This window comes from Vicugna pacos, chromosome 7 (assembly GCF_048564905.1).
Source record: "Vicugna pacos chromosome 7, VicPac4, whole genome shotgun sequence".
Lineage (NCBI taxonomy): Eukaryota > Metazoa > Chordata > Mammalia > Artiodactyla > Camelidae > Vicugna > Vicugna pacos.
Window position 1 is genome coordinate 42,319,686 of NC_132993.1, and position 19,773 is coordinate 42,339,458.

The 19,773-nt window shown below is 42.6% G+C and overlaps 1 protein-coding gene across 5 annotated transcripts in view; it reads right to left on the reverse strand.

Annotated features, from left to right (window-relative positions):
• The window catches only part of CREB5 (cAMP responsive element binding protein 5), a 379,577-nt gene that overhangs the window by 337,337 nt on the left and 22,467 nt on the right, over positions 1-19,773 (reverse strand). The window lies entirely within an intron of this gene.

Consider the following 19,773-nt stretch of genomic DNA (forward strand, 5'->3'; position numbering starts at 1 on the left):
TGTTCAGCAAAGTTGAGATTCAAACCCAGACCTGTCCGAAACTACCAAGTTTTGTTTTTTTTCCTTTTTCACTAAAATACACAGCTTCTGGAGTAAGTCCAGCCCCCCCCCCCCACCTTGACACAGACCTTTCCTGCCTGCCTATTTTGGGAATTATTTTATAACCTCAATATTAGGAAAAGGATGTTTTTAAGTGTTGCTGTAAACTTAAACGCAACTTTGCATAAGCTTGTGTTGCTTTTTTTCCATTCTTAAAACAGCGTCCATGCCACTCACACTGCAGTCCATTACTCAGTGAGTACTACACTGTCAGGCATCTTGCTAGACACTAGAAGATATAAAATAAATAAGACACGGTCTCCAGCCTTCCCCCAAGACCCACAACTAAGCCTGACCTCATGTAGAAGTTCTTAAGGAGTTATTACCTGAATCTAAGACATGGATTATTTGCCTCACTGCTAATGTGTCCTAATCTTTACCCCACTTAAAATACCTGGGCTTCTACATGCCCACCTATAACTGAGCAGGACCCTGTGGGGCTTCTAGGGTAAGATCCCTCTCCCATATCCTTTCCTGCAGCTCCTCTCTTAAGTACCCAGATAATAGTGTCTCATATATAATTTCAGAGTTTTTCAGATGCTAAAAACCACCACCACCATTGATTATATGTGGAGTCTAAAAAAAAGACTCACAGATATAGAGAACAAACTTGTGGTTCCCGGGGGTTAAGGAGTTGGGAAGGGATAGGAGTTCGAAATTGGCACCTCTTGGGGAGTGATGGAAATGTAAGCTATCTTGATTGTAATGGTGGTTTCATACATCTATGAAATGGTGGTTTGTATACATCTATCAAAATTCATCAAATTGTACATCTGAAATACGTGTAGTTTACTGCACAGGAACCATGCCACAATAAAGATTTTTTTAAGCTAAAAATAAATAAATAAAAAGTAAAATAAAAACCATCACCAAAGGGAAGAAATTAACTACCTGATTGAGAACACGTAGCCCCCAAACCTTCTGGCACCTAGGGGCTGATAGCATTCATCACCCTGTTACCTCAACATCAACCAATCAGAGAATTGTGCATTAGCTGATCACGTACCCTATGACCCTCGCCTCCCTCACCTGGCCTTTAAATATGCTTTGCTGAAACCCTTCATGGAATTCGGGTTTTCTTAGGCATGAGCCACCCCATCTACCTTGCTTGGCCCTTCAATAAACCTTTCTCTGCTCCAAACTCCAATGTTAAGGTTTGTCTGGCCTCACGGTGAGTCAGGCACACGAACTTGCCTTCAGTAACACCCAGAGGCAGAACTCCCCACTCTAGGTGTCTTTTCAAGGGGTCCATCTTGGTTCCCTGTTGCAGTCATATGGTTAGAGGCCAGGCTCCTGCCGTGCTCTTCCAAGTCCCCTTTCCACGCCTGGACTCCTGTCTGGTGGTAAGAATCTGATGGAGAACACCATTCATTCTGTGGTCTCAGTCTGTCTCCTTATTGAGAAACTTCACCCCTTCACGTCGAGTTCCCATCACAAATCTCTCATCAGGACCATATCAGTTACTGCCACGGACCCTGGGCCAAACCTTCGCTCAGTCAGGCTGGCCAGAGATTCTGCTCTGAGTCAGGGGGTACACCAAGTGCTAAGCCCACCCACCACCAATCCCACTGTCGTTAAGTGACCAAGCTGTACCCAGCTGAATCCCCAGACCAAGACAAAAATGGCTCCCTCCTTTGAAAGCTAATCTGAAAGCCAGTCTTCTACAGACTTAAGCTTCTCTGCATGTATCTAATATGCCCAAGCACATCAACATAAAAGCCAACTCCCTGGCATGGTCCACTGTCTGGAATTTTAAACTCTTTTTGTTTATTTTTTGTGTAGCACCTTCTCAAATTTTAAAACAAATGTTATAATTATTTTGAAAGAAGACAGATAGGACATACTTTCAGGTCAACTACTCCCGGATTCCACAAATGTGTATTAACTGCCTGCCGCAGGCAGGGCACAGGGAAGGACCTTGTCCCTCGAATATTAAAGACATGTGCTATTCAGCATACACACACTTAGATCCCTGAGATTAGGGGGACAGTCCAAAAATCTAGCAATCGTAAAATTCGGAATCTTAGTGAAAAGCTTTACTGGGCAGTGATTGTTCTGACCAGCCAAATGAAGAGAGCGTGCTCCAGGCCCAGTTCTGTAAAGAGAGGCCAAGGATAAAATTGTGGAGATCTGTCCATGTACAAAATGGCAGATTCAACGCCCATACTTAAGAAAGACCTGCTAACCTGTGTCTCTCCTAAAGGGACAGAATCGTTAGAGGTTTTTTCCATTTACCTAAGACTCCACAAAGACTTTGGAAGTACACCACCACCTAGGGCTCTCTTCTGGAGACAATTATTGTGTTACCCAAAGGGTCTTTAAAAGCTGCATCTTGGCTAGGGGTATAATGTCCCCATAAGCAGGCAGTCCATCACAATGAAGCCCCCTCAGCCAAGGACCATGGCTGCCAGTGACCAATCCATACCCATAAGTGGGAGCATTAAAAACAGCACATGAGAGATTTGTTTTCCAAGTGCAAAGGAAACAAACTAAGAGACAGTTCTCCAAAGACTGAGCATTCACAACCAGCAAATGCCTGCTGGAAATTTATATGCTGTGAGTGTAAAAGCAGTGAAATTCAATAATCTCCAAGCCACAGATTTGTAACTTGCACTTATGTAAATATTTATGGATTCTTTGGGGAAAAAAAATCAATCCTCTCAGCCTTTCTCTTTAGCACATGCTTCAGAGGGAACATTTTTTCCCCCTCAAGATGAGGATGTAAACTCTAGCTATTGCCTGGGAACATGAAGTCAGTAGCCTGCCTAAGAATAATCTGAATTCCATTTATGACTTCACACTAACATATTATATCACATTCTCTTCCCAACACCAGTGAGAGCACAGGAAAAAATGTGAGCATCCCCTCTGTGGTCTGGCTGCGGTGAGATGGAGAGGTTAAAAGTTGACCAGAGCAGTAACACTTCTTACATAGTAAGAGAAGAAACAAAGATATCAGTCATTCTTCCAACATTACCAAGAAGTAAAATGCATGCAACTCTCCACCTGTATCTAACTAACTTCCATAAGGTTAGTTTGATACGAACACATGCAGACCTTTGGCCCATTCCCTTTTGGCCAGAGCTATTAAGTAGCCTATTAACCATCTCCTCCCTGCTTTCTTCCCTCTCTAATCCCTCCTCCTCACTACCCCAGGGCGGTCTTCCTAGAATCTGGGTTTTACTGTGTGTGCCCTCTCCTCAATGCCCATCTAAAGCATCAAAGCCCCAAAGTGCAATCTACACTCCTTAGCAGGTGGGTCAAGGAGTTCTGGTGTCCATCCCCAACTTTTATTCCCTGCCAGGCTCAGAGCTGCATAAATCCTACATACCTGCCATCCTGAATCTCTTGCCGCTACCCGGGCCAACCACACAATTTTGGCATTTAATTTACAAACAGCATTTTTCTCCTGCTAAGTCAGCGGCACCCTCTCTCCCTTCTTTGTTTATTAAAATCTTGTACTACCTTCGAGACTTGATTCAAATGCCACCCCACAAAAATGTCTACCCCTTTTGCCCCCTTTGCTACTCCCAAATCATACTGCACTGCTATTTGCTTGCCTGATTCCTCCGCAGACAGTTAGCGCTCTCTGTCAGTCTTGTCCATCTCTGTAGCTCTGTGGAGTTTAGCCCAGAGCGTTCCACATAGTGCACACTGCAAAATATGTCTGGGGATTGACATGTGCCTACTAATAAGTGAACAATTGAATGCCTCAACGCATGTAATGGACAACTTGAACAGGCTTCACGTGTGGCTCTACCTCCCACCCCACTTCTGCCAAATGCTATGTTTAAAGCCTCTCTTCATCAGCTGACTAAAAGAACTGAAGGTGGGAGAAGTACTGTCTTAATGTCTACGGGGCAGTCAGATGCCACTGCACAATTACAGGGAAGCCTCATTTGCGGATAAGTGAGGTGGGTGCGCTGAAGTTGCTATAAGGTCATCCCTTCAGCATCCATGACAGAAAGGGATGTGGAAGTGGGTACCAGTACACACAACCCTCCTCCGTGGCTGACCAGCCCTACGTCAAACACACGCCATTCCAACAGGCCAGTCCTCCACGTGATGAGGAGACTGCTGAGAGGGCATACCAGTTCTTCCAAACTATAAAACAGCATTGACATACTGGCATCTCAGTCCTTTAGAGGGGAATTCTATATGCTTAATAGCATGCCCGAGGAATAATATTCACACCAGTGGGATCTGGGGCCCTGAGACACAGACACTGACAAGTAAGTGTCGCCGTAAGACGGGGAGAGTGGAGGTACAGGTAGACTGAACAGAACTCTCAGGACATAAACTGGCCCAGCTTATTAAGTACATGTGGAGGTGTGGTATCCGCAGATGCTGTGCAGTGGCAGTGGGAGGCAGCATGGCCAACACACATGAGGAGGGAAACTGGAGGAGAGAAAGCCTGGGAGAAGACTGAGAAATGCTGATAGATGGCAGAGCGGCGGGACTCGGATGCTGGCACCTGTCATCACAGGTGCCTCAGGAGCCCACCTTCAGGCTGATCTGATGTCCCAGAAGGCCACAGCTGGACCACTTTAGCTACAGATACACAGCTTTGGCAGGGAAGGGTGTGCTGGGCAGAACACATTAAGAGAGAAGCGATGAGGAAGTGCCCAGGAGTAAGAATCGGAGGAGAGTCTCTTTCAGGTGATAACTAGCCTGGACTGTATCCTCTCCCAGGAAAAAGGTTTACAAAACCCCTCTCAACCCAGCCAGGTGAAGAAGGCAGCATTTTAATTTACAGAGATTTTCTCCTGTCTTTCCCCAAGTGCATGGGGAAAACTTGCACTTTCAGCAACTCCATCGGTGCCGACATAGTGAATGGCACCAGGACAAGCTAGAGCAGCAGTTGGTAGCAGGCAGGACAGACCCTACCCTGAGGGCGTTTTGAAAATTGTTGGGTGCTTCACTTTGTTTTTTGACCATGATTGGAGGGGTGCTATGGGTATTTACTTAGTGGTAGGGATCAAGGATGCCAAATGTTCTGCAGTATACAAGACACTGCTGCTGAACAGATACTTGAACCCCACAACCAACTCAAATGCCATTCAAGCGGAAGAAAAATAAACTTAAAATTATATGAGAAACGAACTCCATTTTATATGTATAAACAAAAGGTATTTTTGCATGATTTTAATATTTGCTCGAGTTTTTTAGAAAGGCAACCTGGAAAGAGAATGTTGTATTTGGCTTAATTTGGAACTTAACCCAAAGTCGTTCACATATGACAACATCAGAGTTGCCAACGTAAGGCAATACATTTGTCACGTTCCCATATTCCTGGGGAAATCTTAAGACCAAGGTGCGAGGACTTGACACTTCATTAAGTCCTCTAGTGTAGCAGCACCTAGCGTGTGCATACTGAAACACCGTATTGGTTTCTCCATTTGCCCACCCCACCTTGATCCATTCTCTGCCTTTCTCTGTTCTTTCTGCTTCAAAAGGCTGAGCTCTGGTGACTGCATTGCCCAGGCTCCCTTACCCTCTGGCTTCTAGCATTCAGCCAATGAGAGGCAGTGGCAGGAGATTCCAAAGTGAGAGAGGAAGAGCGGCTGGGGTATTCACACTCTGCCTCCCTCCTTCCTAATCCTAAGGTTGTGGGTAGGCTGCCTCCCATCCTCCAGCTCCAGCTTTCACAGCCTAAGGGTGGTAAGAGCTTCCAGCCTCCCCTAGTCTTTGGGTCCTTTAGTATCTTTTGTTGGTTCCCTTAATCCTAAACCCCATGTTCATTCAAGTCTTTTCAGTTAAAAAAAAGAAAGTTCTTTTCTATTGCACTCTTTCCTATCAGGACCTTGACTGATCTAAATACATGTTATTTTATTGAAATTACATTTCTTTTATTTCTTTATTATACTACATTTAGGGCATGTTTGGTAATCATGTGTCTAGGGTAGGTTTTTTATCTATAAGATTCACTGCAAGATTACAACAGTTGATTATAAAATATCTTTCATAAAGAGGAATCATTTTATCTGATGGGGCTAGAGATAACAAAGACATGGAAATGGGAAACATCACTTTTAATAACTGCAGGCAAACAGCTGAGATTATGCAGTTAAGCTAACATTCATGACAGAAAGAAACCACCAGTCCAAGATGGGCTGGAGTGGCTCACAGATAGACGGACAGATGATGCAGGAAAAGCAGGGGGCAGGGGGCGGGAAACTATTTCCTTGTCAAGAGGAGCTGGCAGCTCATGCCAGAACATGCAACACTGACACCTACACACAACTTGCAATTGCTGTAAATGTTTGTATGTTATACACGTGTACACTTTAAAATACATGATCTGTTTGGGAAACCCTATGGAAGTTAGTCAAGAATATGAGTTCAGGGATCTTCACAAAAACCTTCAGCTTTAAGCCAACTGTGCTGTATATAAACCCAACCAGTGTTTACATTCAAGTTCCCAGGACCCAGGAGAGAAAGACCAGGTTAACAATACTCTCTAGAGAGTGGTACTCAAATAGGGATGCTCTGGTAGGAGTGCCATACTTCTGTGCACAAACAACCTTGATCATTCTTGCCCCACCTCACTGTATATCCACAGCACACACACACACACATCATACAACCTCTAGGTAGATTCAGATCCCTCTCTTTTTAAGGTATGACCCCATAACCAGCTTCACCTAAGGCTAATTTTCCAGGGGTGGGAAATACACACACACACACACACAAACATTTGGCAAAAGGACAGAGTAGCATCCCAGGATGGAATCTAGATCAGTTGTGAAAGACCAGAACAGCCTGAGCCCTACTTGTTATGCCCAAACCACAGAAAGGCCTACAGAAAGCCCAACACAGCTGTTGTCAACTGAGGAATGTTAGATGCCAGCCACAATACAGACTAGCTACTTTCCAATCATGATATTTCGCTTGGGAGAGGGAATCCCTACCAGGGGCCCTCCCAATTGTAGTCTTACTTCTGGTCCACTTATGCACCCCACAACCACTCCTTTGGTTTTCCAGACTACAGCTAGTGCTGGAGTACTTGTGAGACACGTCAGAAGAAGACCCTTTTTATGGCCCAAATCACCTTGACTGGAGACACAAAGAAAGAGTTTGGTTCTGCCTTCCAGATCTGGGATTCCTTATAGTCCTATAAATGGTGGATGCTCACCACATAGTGATGGCTTCCCTGTTTCCAGGTTTAGAATCCTTAGGGACATGAACATACTTCATCATCAATAACGCCAAACATCCCATCATATCAAAAAGAAAATTACTGTTTCAAAAGGACTTAGGAATTGCAGAGAATATATTTTATAACCCATTTTCAAGATTTTGCCAAGACTTGAGACAAGTCTAGAGAGCCAGTTTTCATCTCCTGCTACCCCCATCCAAGAGCCACAGAGAGAGAAGGGGATACAAAGCCAGGACGAGGTGAAGCATCTGGCCAAGCATATTCAGCTCCTGTGGTAATCTATTATCTGGGGGAAATTATGGTTTAAGATCAACCATTTGAGTTGCTGCAAATACTTTTTTCTAAATCTATGTTGGGTGTTTCCTAATTGCATATTTTCTTCAGCATGAGAAATTGCAAGCTTGGTAAATTATCTATCTCAATATTTCACATAATATACAAATCAAGCTTCAGAATGATAGTTTAGAACAGCAGGTATCACACTTTTGAACTGAGATAATTTTTGAGATTTTCCAGGCTTTTCCTTAAGTAGCTGTTTCTAGTGACACATTAATATAAAGCCCTCAGATACCCACTAATTGATTTAAAACCCAGTTAGGCATATTATAAATACCCTTGGGCTTTTTATTATCTTGGTCCAACAGAAAGCATCAGAATCATTATTATCAATCACAACAGGATCCATCAAACAAACAGCATCTATTATACTGACATCCTCCTTTGGGAAAAAAAATTAAATAAATAGACAAAGAAGATTAAACTCATCAGCAATATCAATTGATTCTCCAAAATAACAGCTTCTCTTACTATTATAGTGCACTATGATTTCATTCCAGTTGTCCAGAAGAAGACCAAAGATTCAATCTCATTATTGACTGAGCACACCTCACAGACTACATCCTCATATTCTGACAGTTTCTAAATCTAAGAAAATTCAGCAGTATTTGACTCTATTTCACTGTAGAGTGAAATATGGGAGGAAGCCAGGAGAAAAAAGTAGGGGAAAAGTTCATGGAAAGGCTTATAGGGAACTTCTTAGGAGAAACTGACAGAATTATCAACCTTGGTCAAATGATTTTAAGCAACCAATGAAACATAAAAAAGCCAATCATGACCTTGATATTAGGAATATTCCTCTTTGATAGGCCCTCGAGTTATGACATAAAGTCCCCTAGAGAAAATCCTAAGACATTTTTTGGCCAAGCAACAAACAAAAATTGCATCATCTCAATGTTTAAATGCTATCCATTGGTTTTCAACTTTCAGAGTTGACCAAAGCACTGAAGGCATGGCTGTGGCTGTAAGACAGAATGGAAAGGTAAATCACCTGAACAAGGTGAAAGTCATGACAGAGCTGACAAAAGGTGGAATGTGGAAGGGAGCAGGGTAAGGGGTGGGTACTCAGGAGACTCAGAGCTCTACCTTAGGAAACTGATTGCAAATTGACAGAACACAAAGTGAAGGTGTGAACTATCCTTTAAAGGCACAGCTGACCAGAGAAGGAGTAAAAGTGATAACAGAGCACAGAGAAGACAAGGGGTAGAGCAGAAGCAGGACAACCGAGCTCAATCCCCATTTTCAAACAATAGACGCTGTAAAAATATGATAAAGAAAGAAACACAGATATGAGTTTATTATTTAGAGTTTGGCAGGCACTTCCAGAATAGACAAAAACAGAACCAGTTAGAAAAAATTATCTCTGGTGGGTGGCCAGGGGAAATGATGGGTTTTTTTTTAACTGAAGTTCTTTTGCACGTGACTGACTTTGTTTCCATGGGCCCACAGGACAAGGAAGAGGAGAAGGAGCAGAAACTTTGCCAACAGGAAGGGCAGGAAAATGCCATTAAAAAAAAAAAAAAAGGTAAGAGGCTTTGGCGAATGGTTAAGAATTGGTTGAGAAGCCAGAGATTCTACCTCAGTCAAGATGTGTGAGTGGAGAAGAGAAAGCACCCAAAGAAGGAATCACAGGGCCTGAGCCCCAGCTGTGGCTCTGCTCTCAGCACTGTGACCAGAAGTAAGTTATCTAAGGCCTCCAGGCTTCAGTTTCTACATTTGTAAAGTGAAAAGGTTAGACTGAATCATCTGGAATGCTGCCCGCTCACAGGGCCCATGTAACTGGACCTGCATTCAAATCCTGCAAATAGAACCAAGTAAACTTGAAAGTATCACTTCACATGTTTGTTGGGTTTCTGTTTGGTTTATATGTTCAGGATTTGAGTGTAAATGCAGTGATAAACCCTACTGGTTTACCAATTCCCCCCTGAGATGGATCTGTCAACCCCCCAGGGACAAAAACTCAGGGCTGGCATGTTCTGGAAGTCACAAATGGCAACCAGTCAAGCCATCTAACGAATTTAGGAGGTTAAAGGCCAGCTTCAATATCTGAAAAGTCCTCCAGGGGACACATGGAGATGGCGGCAAAATCCCACAGCTAAACTCACCAGCTCCGTATCACTAACACTGAGGGTTCCTGAGTCCAGGAAGGAAGTGTGTCTGCAAAATGAAGGGTCTTGGGGTCAGGGGTCTGGTCAGAGTCAAACGAACTCTGAGGGGTCCAACAGTTAATTAAGATCCAAAAAAGAAAAAAAAAAAGATTAGATGCAATAAAAATGAAACCACACAGAAATGCCCCCCTCAAAAAAGTTCACTCACTGAAGTGGTTTCTTCCTGCTTCTTGTCTCTTTATTAATAAATTCCAATCTTTATAAATACTTGCTCCAAGTCAAAGGAAGAAGCCAATGGGAAGAAGAGAAGGCCTGAGGTGTACCTGAGGTTGGCGAGGAATGTGGGACAGCTGTGTAATCAGAAGCCACCTTTTGGAAATACCAGGGAAAATAAAAGACCCTTGAGTCATCAACTTCTTTATCCAGCTTTCCTAGCTGTGAGCCCACTGCCCACCCACCCAACCCCAACACACACACACACACACACACACAACCACCCACTCTCCTCCTTGAACAGGTACATGTGTGGGGTCCATGTTCCAGAGACAGGCTGGGGGAACATTCTCTGGCACTGCTCTCCCTCCACCACACACATGGCTAAGGATTCTTGAGGCTGGGCTCACTAGAAGCAAATGGTTACATTAAGGAGACAAACACCCTAAGACACTGAGCTGGTCCACATTTGGTCCCTTTGTAGGTTCGTAGCAATTAAAAGAACAAGCACGTATGAAGGGAACCTTAAGAGTTAAATTCCCTTTGGGAGAACCTTATCTTCCTTTCTTGGGATCAGCCCCAATGAAACACACCACCATAACCTGCCAGATGTGAAAGGGAAGACTGGTTGAAGAAGATTCTGGAAAATGGAACTCACATTTACCATATTTCAAAAATACACGACAGGCACTAGGCTTGTAAGTCCAGTAACAATCATTGCTGACATTCAGGGAGTGCCTTCCATGCCCTAGGCTTCATGTAATGTAAAAGCCTATTTACTCAGTATTTTTATGTTTTTATTTTGGGGGGTAGGAAATTTGGTTTATTTATTTATTTATTTTTTTGATGGAGGAACTGCGGATTGAACCCAGGACCCCTGCATGCTGAGCATGCACTCTACCCTGCCTGAGCTATACCATCCCCTTGCTGTAACAATCTATTTAGTTCTCACAAGAACTCTATGAGGTAAGTGCTGTTATGATGACCACTTTCCAGGTGAGAGGTGAGTAACTTGCCCAAGGTCACAGAGCTAGCAAGGGACAGAGTCAAGATCCAAGCCCAGTCTGTCAGACTCTACTTGTCCAGCCCAGTGGGGATAAGAAATGGCTTAGCCTTTGAGGTGCTCATGCTTCAGTAGAGGAGCTACTTGAGCACACATTATCTGGCACATAGTAGGCATTCAATAAAGGACTTTGTTGAACCCCAGGGGTGCACTTAAGAAGCATGTAAGACAACTGCTATTTTACTATGAAGAATTGGGTTCAGAGATGTCACCCAGCTTTTAAGAGACAGAGCCTGGACCAAGACCCAAAACTGTCTAGTTCTCTCATGCTCTCTGCTCTCAGAGAGAGGCGTGATAAAGACTTCACACTCCAGCATACAAGGAACATTTGGTTCATATTTTCACTGGTGTCACATTTTGGAAGCTGCCAGCAGTCACATTCTCTTGCCAAGTCAGCCCCAAATGCTCCAGTGTGTGTACAGCTTCTTGGAGCTGGGGATGTGGGGGTGGGGGGCCCAAAACAAACAGATCAACCGAAAACAACAACAAGGAAACTGTGAGTGGAACCACGAAAAGGAGCAGAGCGGGAGGGGAAGACGGTCTGCACTGAAGGTTCCTTTGGAGCCACATGCGTTCAGGGACGTCTTGCGTGGTCCCTGCAAGAAAAGGCACCCTGGTTGCTCTAAGAGCTTCCTCAGGAAAAACGAGCAGAAACAAGTAATGAGGAAATTAACATGTCATATGTTTTTGTTGGGTTTTGTTTGTAGAGGCTGCTTTGCCACTATCATGAACAGGCCTCAGATATTCGGGGCAAAGCAACAAACACTCCCTCCTCACCCTGGCAGGTATATTCAGAGAATATCAGCCCCTGAGGTCCATTTTCATTCTTAAATAAAACCCAGTTCCAAAGATTCTTATTTTCTTCCCCTTCCTGACTTTGCTGTTGAAGTGCACAAAGTAATTTCCTCTTTCTGCAAGCCTAGTCTAGAACCAGGTGGACAGAGGCTGTCTAAAGAGAGCATCCTTTGGCAAGGTAAGTGGCTCTAGAATCATCTGCTCTGAGGGAGGCCTGGCTCCATCACAGAAAGTCTATGTATAAACTTTCTTTCTTACCATTTGGGATTAGGAAGACACCCTTGACAGTGGTGGCTTCACAGGGAAGAGTCATGGCCCAATGCCGCTGAGGTTTTGGGGTGGCAGAGTTCTCTCTCAAATTCTTTACTTCAAATTCTTCACTAATTAGATTTTCCCTGGCATCAAAAGGGAGTTGAAATAAGCTCAGGAAATGGGCCAATAGCTTCAGGTGCTGAGGACTAGGACAGCGGGAGAGAATTTCTCACTGTGTTATGCTAACCCATGCACATGGGGGCGAAACGAGCATCAAAACAGACTTCTTTTTTTCATTTTTTTAAGACAGTCTCCCCTCTGAAGGAGAGATGCCAGCGGAAGCATGTTTCCCCTGAAGTCTCTTGTTTGAAAGGGGAAATGGTCGATCAGTTAAGTTTCACTTTGTTTCTTCACCACAGTTTGAAGCTAGATACCAGCCCTCTTCACTATTCCATGTCCACCTCTATTATTTTCCTGGGAAAACTGGCAAAATAGCTCTCTATGGGGAGCCTGTGGTAAGAGAGGAGAGAAGTTACGGCCCAGGAGGCCCGCCTTTCAGGTAGAAGAGCCCTCCATGGGAAGGATGCTTCTGTCATGTGGTTGCCAAGACTTTTTTCTTCTCCCTAGGTTCCAACTTCATAATCACTTATTATTTCCTGACAGATTAATTCAGGCACATGGCAAGAGGAATCCCACAGGCTAGCAAGGCCACTACCAAAGCCTTTCATTCATTTCATGGCATCATTACACAAACACAAAATAATGCTGATTAACTGGTGGAGAGAGTAAAAGGGAAAAAGAACCTTCTGAATTTTGTACAGAGACCAAATTATTCTCAAATCCTCAAACTAGATTTTCCATAACAAAATTATTCACATTTAACCTAACTTTCCAATCACCTGGCACCACAGTCTTCCACATGCTGCTCAGTATGATCTCTGACCTCTCTTAGAGGGCTGCCAATATGACTCCTGCATCCCAGGCCAACCTGCTGCATCTGGGTATCCAGGGCTGGGTCAAGCTGCAGAGGGAGCACCTGATGGCAGGAGAAGCATGTATTCCAAAAAGTCATTATCATCTGAAGTTAATTACTGTTTTATATCACTGGTCATTAGGTAGGGAGGCAAGATGGATAATGACTGAGGAGGTGAGGGGTAAGTGGGTCAGGGGACAAGTTAATGCCTTAGAGTCTGTGTTGGGCCACCCTCCTCTACTGTTTAGCTGTGTGATCTTGACCCCTCTAAGCCCAGATTCCTTGTCTGTAAAATGGAGATGGTAACTGTTGAGAGACAGTTCCCCATAAGTCTCTTACCATTATGTCTGCCTTAGAAGCAGAGGCACTGATGACTGGTATCTTTCCAAATATGTTTGCATAGCGAACAGTAAGACACCCTTGGTGTGTCCATCTGGAGCAGAGGGCAGGTTTGCTTTCTGTCCAGTATAATAATGTCTGTTTCTGGAGCAAAGGTTGGGCAAGGTTTCTAACCACAGTATTAAAAGAGATGGATTTCTAAGCTTGGAGTTAGCTCCTCAGCCATAACAAACTCACCATGCGCTCAGCATCCACCTGGGCCAGACAGCATCACCCTGGTGGGACATGGGGGACAAGGGAAACTGATGCAAAGACGAAGCTGCTGCTGCCTGCTGACTCTGAGTAATAACTTTATTTCTGACCCAGGAGTTTCATAACTTCTGCCAGCATCCATGAAACTGTTAGGCCAGTTTCTCAGCTTGCCTGTAGGGTAAAATTCCAGTTACTCACGGCTCTTGACAATAACATTCTCTACCTCATAGACTTGTTGGGTTTAAAGGCGATGCGCCTATAATGAGCTCTGCCGTGTCTGGTCCAAAGTAGGTATTCAATTAAAATTAGCGTCTCTGCTATCTGATGTAATCTGTGATCTTTTAATATGTCCAGAATCAAATAGTATATTATTATATATGCATTCACTCTATTCAATAAGACAATGCAATAGAAAATGTAAGTGATCTTAACCATATGGAGAGACTCAGTTACGACTCAAGATAAACTCTGATATTTATTGAGTCAACATGACAGTGATTAATATGGCTCCAACCATATACTATACAACTTAATTTAAACTCGTAAAGGGTAGATTTACATTCTAGCTCTTTCACAAACCATAAGACATTGGGTAAATAACATAGAGGAGTTTTATCTTCCGAAATGTAGAAATTAAGAGTATCTACTCTTTACCAGATACTATGAGGATTAAACAAGATAGAAATTTGTCAAATGTCTAAGATAGTACCTGGCACGTAACATTAACTAAAGGTTGAGTATCAATTAGTCAATTCAAAGAACCATAACATCAAAAAAAAGAGAGATGATTCTGTGGAGTGATTTGTGTTTTCCAACGTATTTTCCTATGAGCTCTTTTAATCCTCTCAATAATTCTGGGAGGTAGGCAAGACAAAAAGATAGCCCAACTTTAAAGATGGGAAAACTGAAGTTAAGGGAGGTTGAGTGGCTTTCCCAAGATCAAAGATCTAGCAAACGGCAGGCATTTTATTTTTTTCAGAGTCTCTTTCCATGTGCACAACCACCAGAGATTATCTAAAGTAAAGATCCCTCTGTGCTTTTGAGTAACGGAGCTCACACATTACCAGGAGCTAGAGAATGCATTTGGCCCAGCTTAACAGCCTTACGGGCTTAGAGCTTTCAACCAAACGCAAACTTTTGGTGTGTGTACATTTAGGTTTTGCCAAGAGTAGATGGCTTTCTATTTTTAAAAAGGAGGGGGAAGAACATTGAATGGTATTTAAATCAAGCTCTGAAGTCTTCTTGAACATCAAATAACTCTTAGAAAACAACATTTTGATGAGTTAAGTATAAATGAATCAAAAACATATGGACTAAATTTCCCTTGAAATACACAAAAGTCTGAAAATTAAGGGGGAAAATGCATTGATAAAATACGGTTGGGATTTTACTGAAACCAAAACATTTGCAAAACCATTACACATCCAGATTCACCCAGCCTCAGTGTGCTTTCTTTAACAGCCATGGCCAGCCTCCTTGGACCTCCCCAACAACCAGCTGCCAAATATCTTCTTTCTTGCCAAAATATCACTGGGCTCCAAACCACCCCACAGTAAGGTTTGGATCCTGTCTTGTCTGCGGTTGATGAAACACCTTCAGCCCAAATGGTGCTAACTCCAACTCTCCTGTATTCTGAATTATCAGCCTGGATGAAATGGCTCTGGGAGCCCATCAGATTGAAGGCCTAATAACCAATTTCTGCCTAAACAGTTTTATAAGTGGCTATTAAATTAAGCTTCCAACGTGCAATCCTAAAGCTAGTAAACCATCAGGTCACTCTCCAGGCTTGTAAAATTAGCTAAAGATGAATTAAAAAGCCGGGGCAGGGGTTGGCATAGAGGAATGGGACTACAATACACCATGCAACTCTGGGTCCCCCTACAGCGCCTTCCAGCAAGCTGGCAACAAGCATGTGATATTAACTGAAGCCCTTAATTTAAGGAAACGAGATCCACCAACTAGTAATTAACAAATTATTCGTAAACAGGCTTCGCTTAAAAATTAAGTTGAACTACCATTTTTCTATAACTCGTCAGGAAAACGCTGACTGGTACTTAAAGTAAACACAACTTAAGCAGATGGTGAGCCCTCACAGAGCACCAAACCTGTACTTAAATAAATCAACATTGTCGGGCTGGAGGGCTACATGGCTACTCAGCAGAATTCGTGGGCATCTTTGCAAGATTTGGAAATGATTTACTGTCACGTGAAGATGACAGCTGAGAGCTCTAAGCTTTCCTGTTGGAATGTTCTACACCCTTGAGACAGGTAAAGTCTACTAGAAGGAAGTGTTTTTCAACTGATATCCCAGAAGCCTGTCATGGAAGGAAAGATGATCCCGACCCATCTGAGAACAGACTAGTGCTTCTGTGTTTGTTCACTCACTCATTCATTCTCCCCCTGAAGGAATAAATCTATGACGTGCTTACCTGGTGGCAGGCGTTTTGCATGGCCCTGAGCACATGAAGCTGAATGATACTCAAAATTACTCACAAATCACAAAGGCAGACCAAAATAATAATGCAGCTTGCTAAATTCTATTACAAGGCTGCTTTAGAAAGCACTCTGGGAATCCTAAGAAGGAAGGAGGTTACCCCATTTGAGGGATTTAAGAACGCCTTCAACTTTGTACATGCATCTTAGGGAGGAGCCGTGTGGCATGGAGGTTGAGAGTACAGGTCCAGAAGCAATAGGCTGTACAGGTTCAAATCCTGGCTCCACGTTATTGGCTATGTGACTCTGGGAAGTTTACCTAACCTCTCTGGGCCAGGTTCTTCCTGATAATGGTACTGATAATGGCAGCCACTTCATTGTAAAGATTAAATGAGTGCCTGGTATCTAATAAGTGCTGTTCCTTAGCCAGATGATATAGGAATTTATCCAACAGAAATTGAGCAGAAAAAATATTCAGTTAGCAGAATAGCACGTGTAAAGGCAAGGGTTAATGAAAGGTCTGGTAGTTCCAAGTATGATGGAAAATTCAGTGTAGTAGGTTCATAATCTATATGTGGAGAAAAATCAGGTGTAGACTAGAGTCATATTATCAAAGATCTTATACATTAAGCCAAGGAGGTTAGATTTTAGCCCCTGGGCAGTTGAGACTCAACAGAGGTTTGATACAGTCAGCTTTGGTTTTCCAGATCATTCTTCCCTGCAATGTGGGGCCTGGGCTAAAGGGTTGTGTAAGGTCCACTCCCGATGCAGAGACAAGGCATCATATGAAGGGTCTGATTTGTTTTTGTTTTTGTTAATTTTTTTAATCACAAATAGAACTGTCTGTGATCAAGGGTGACAAAGTAGACACCGCTACGACTGGTTGCTTACCAAGGAAAACTGTGGGGTACAGCCAAAGCACAGCTATTTCCACATACTAACCCTGCTCTACAAATTTGGGGAGTATCTAAATTTGCCTCACACCACAAAATGTCAGACCTGAATTTCAAAACTCACTGTTGGGAGTACATTTGCAACTGGTCAATTTTATTAGTTTTAATGGTGTTCACAAATCACAGAATGTTAGAATGTTAGAAGTAGAAGGGAATTTATGGCAATTGCTAAATCCAATTGCTCCCCACTTGGGGGTCTCTGGATTCCTAGGCAGTCTGTGAAAGTCATAACAGAGATTGGTTCTATTTTCAGTATTTCCAAAAGCATAACATATATTTAAACATTTAGTGATTCACTAAAAAGCTCACACGTGCCAAGTAAAATGTCAACTTTCTTTACTTCTGGTTGGAAACTTTGTGATTCAGTATGGTACCAACAGTCATCTCATGATTACCATGGTTTCTGATTGACAATTACGAATGTCTTTAATTTTAAAGAAAACTAATTCATACTTATCAAGCAGAAAAAAAATCTTTCAAATATAGAAGTAAGAAAAAACAAAGAGGTCCTTCATGGTGTAAAGTTGGAATACAGTGATCTCTCATCCACCCTCAGCTCCCTTCCCAACACCGCCTTAACAATAACTTGCTGGTAGAGTCTATACCCTCTTTCCCATCCCACCTCCTGCCCGTTTTCAGGGTGCAAAACGTACCCTTTAGTGTGACTATCTACTGGAAGTGACAGCACAAATCAGCATGTTCAGGGCAATCTGAATGTTAAAGGAAACCCTGAACTTGAGCTCTCAAGAAATGAATGAGTTAAGCAATATCCACTCTCAGAGGCAATTCTATTACAGAACAGTAAATGTGTCTCTAGACAGTAAGGGCTGTAGGCAGGATTCTTGTGCTTTGTCTCCTGCACACCCTACCCAGTAAACACTTAAGGCACTGCATAAATGATGCATCACAATGCATCCCAACCACAAATGGTTCCTGAATAAAAGCCTTTTTGGATAACTGGGAAATATCACGCAGGGATGAATGCCAGTGTTTGTAAATTCACCCTGAGTCTGAATGTTATCAGATTCTAATCTCACAAATGTCTATTCTCTTTTCTGTTCCAGAACAGATTTAGGACTATAATTCCAAAAACAATCACATAAATAATACTGAACATGTTAATCACAGAATGACAGCATTTAAGAAGTAGGGTGATACTACACCGTTTATAGTTGACAGGATTGTACCTTTAAACACAATTATTAGTATTAAGACTACCAACAGCAGCAGTTGCAATTCCATTTAGTTAGATTATAGCACCAACTACTCTTGAAGTTTTGTGTTGTTAGGTGGAATAAGAAGTGCTTTTATTGTTCTTCTTGAAATCAATGGTCACTTAAAATTAGGATTTCGTAAAACATATTTGGTGACAGAACTAAAGAGCATCTTGTACTGGTAGAAGGTGATGGAAGGAAGGTCTATGGGATTAAGACCCCAGTGGTATTTTCACCATAGAGATAGCTCTACCTAAAGAAGAGGGAACGGTGGTCTCTCTTGGCAAGTTTTTTAAAAGGTGTAGACAGAACAATGTTAGGAGCACAAGGAAGGGAAGTATCCATGACAGAGTGAATGCTGGTTCTGCCACTTACTAGCTATGTGATCTTGGGTAAAGTCTTCTGTTTCTCTGAACTTCAGTTTCCTCATCAGAAAGGAGATAACACCAACTAAATAAAACAATGTAATACCGACTAAGTAAAAAATGTAATAAACACAGTGCCTGGCATATAGTAGGCATTAATCAAATTAATTGATTAATCATGAACAGTTAGCCATGCCCCTAAGAATCCTGTCTACGGATCATGTAAGTGGGTCCTTATGAGTAAGAGCTGAGTTCTCTGAGGGATGCTGTCCTACTGAATCAGTGACATTAGACAAAATCAATGACTGGACTGTACCAAACCAAAGAACTTCTGATGCTTACTCTCCTCCTAAAACTGGGGAAAGGACAATCAGGGATAGTTCATCATTTGTTCTAATACAACCTTTGAATTATGTCAACAGCAAAGTACACAATTCCATTCTTGAATTTTTGTATAGCAGGATAAAGGCAGCCTGTTCCCCCAAATTCCACCGTCTTGGTTTAACATCACCTTAAACCGCATGGTCAAATGCTGAGAAAGGCTAGGCTAGTCCCATTTATCAGAGGCAATGATTAGTTCAAGTAGAACCTGAGAGAATCTCAGAGTTCTTCCTCTACTTTGGAACCTAAAATTCAACATTTGATTATTTCCTAGAAGAAAACTGAAACAGAGACTCCACTTGGTAGAGAAAAATGATAAACTGCATCAAAGCATGGGCAAATAATTGGCCATCACGAGTTTCAGACTTTGTACTTGCCATATTAAAGGCAATATAATTCAAGTCTGAAGGGGAATCAAATGGTTTTGAATTTTGCCACCCCTCCAGAACATCCTTTTCAGATGTTCTTGGTACCTGCAACCAAAATCATACAAAGACAAGCGATAAACAAGTCCTGTTTTGTGCCTACTCCCCAGGGCAAACACTGGGAGAAAAAACACAACTAAAAGAAAAAGCCACCCTCTGCTGTTCTCTAGCAAACACGCGGGGAGGCTAAACAACAAGCCAACAGATTGTTTGTAGTGGGGCTGAGGTCTCAGATATGTTTCAGAAACATCAGAAAACACGGGTGATGAAAGGCCATATGCACGAATGCACACAACGGACACAGGTTACGTAATAAGACTCTGCAGCTTGAGCAGCAAGGGCACAAGGCATTGATTTTCACTGGAGAGGGCATATCGGGTTACAGGAATGCACACATTTAATTTTTATGAGAC